This window comes from Geospiza fortis, unplaced genomic scaffold (genome assembly GCF_000277835.1).
Source record: "Geospiza fortis unplaced genomic scaffold, GeoFor_1.0 scaffold114, whole genome shotgun sequence".
Taxonomy (NCBI): domain Eukaryota; kingdom Metazoa; phylum Chordata; class Aves; order Passeriformes; family Thraupidae; genus Geospiza; species Geospiza fortis.
Genome location: NW_005054383.1, coordinates 2744066 through 2745540, shown reverse-complemented (window position 1 = coordinate 2745540; position 1475 = coordinate 2744066).

The following is a 1475-nucleotide window of genomic DNA, read 5'->3' as shown; positions in this document are numbered from 1 at the left end:
CGCCGTGCTTGGTGTGGCAGGGGCAGGTCTGGTTCCTCGGGATTTGGTCCTGCCCTGAGACCCTCTCAGCATGGCCTGGGGTGTCCTGCAGCGAGGCAGGGCTGGGGACCCTTCAGCACAGGGAGCACGAGCTGCAAAGGGGCCACGGCCAGCTCAGGGAAACCCAGCTGTGGTCAGAGCCCAGGGCAGGGCAGGGAGGCAGGCACGCTGCACCAGGCTCAGGTTGGCCCTTTCCACAAAAACCTGGGCAGGAAAGAGAGGGCTGGGGACTGTCCCACAGAGCTCACAGGCACCGAGACAGTGCACAGGGCCAGGGAGGGAAAAGGGCAGAAGGGTGGGACGGACAGATGGACCATCTGCAGGAGCACAGCCTGTTTGCCACTCACTCAGGGTTTGTGAGCCCAGAGGGGTGCAGGATGATGTGGGGTAACCCCACCACCAAATGGCAGCACCCACCATCCCCCTGGGCGAGCTGAGGGAGATGACAGGGACCCTCTGCCAGCTGAGCAAGGCAGGCAGCAAGGGGCCTGAGACAGGACTCTGTCACCAGGAAAGCCAAGGGGCCATTGTGTGGGCAGGGCATGGGGCTCAGTGGCCCTGAGCTGCAGGGTGGGTGCTGAGCCCCCATTCACCTCCATGGACAGCCCCAGGTGAAGGGGAGCATCCCTCTGCCCCACATCCCCACTGCCCTGCATCCCATGACCTGGTGTGGACATCCATATCCCACAGGTCAGTGCAAACATCCTGGCTGCCCCACGTCCCATGACTTAGGGAGATTCCCGTTGTCCCACACCCCATGGCTTGGTGGGGACATCCCAGTTGCTTGATGTCCCAGGATTCAGTTAGAATATCCTCACTGTCCCACGTCCCCATTGTAGGGGAATGGCATCTCTGCTACTCCATGTCCCACGACTCAGGGTTATGCTTCCATCGCCCCATATCCCAAGTTTTGGTGGGGACACCCCTGCTGCCTGCTGTCCCAGGGCTGAGTGGGGCTGTCCCAGGGGGAATACCCCCAACTGCCCCCTTCCCCACAGCTTGGTGGGTACATCCCACACCCCGTTATTTGTGCAGGGATCCTACATCCCTGCTGCCCCGTGGCACCACCTTGGCCATGGTGTGGCACAGCCCGGTCCCCTGGGCTCTCAGGGCTGCTGGGCGGTGTGTCAGGGCTGTGTCACCCTGACCCCGCCGTCCCTGTCGCAGGGTGACTCCCGGGGGTGCCTCTGAGCGCTGGCATGGCCGCGGGTGTCATCCAGCCCCGGGCCGAGCTGCGGCTGCCCTCGCCCTTCCCGCACGGCCTCCTGCTGCCCGCGCACCCTGAGCCCGACTTCCCCGACCTCTCCGAGGAGGAGGAGGAGGAAGAAGAAGAGGAGGAAGAGGAGGAGGAGGACGTGGAAGCAGTGGAGGAGAGCGTGAGGCCGGAGCTGGCCGGAGTCTCCAGCACTGCCGAGACCACGCTGCGTCTCCTCAAG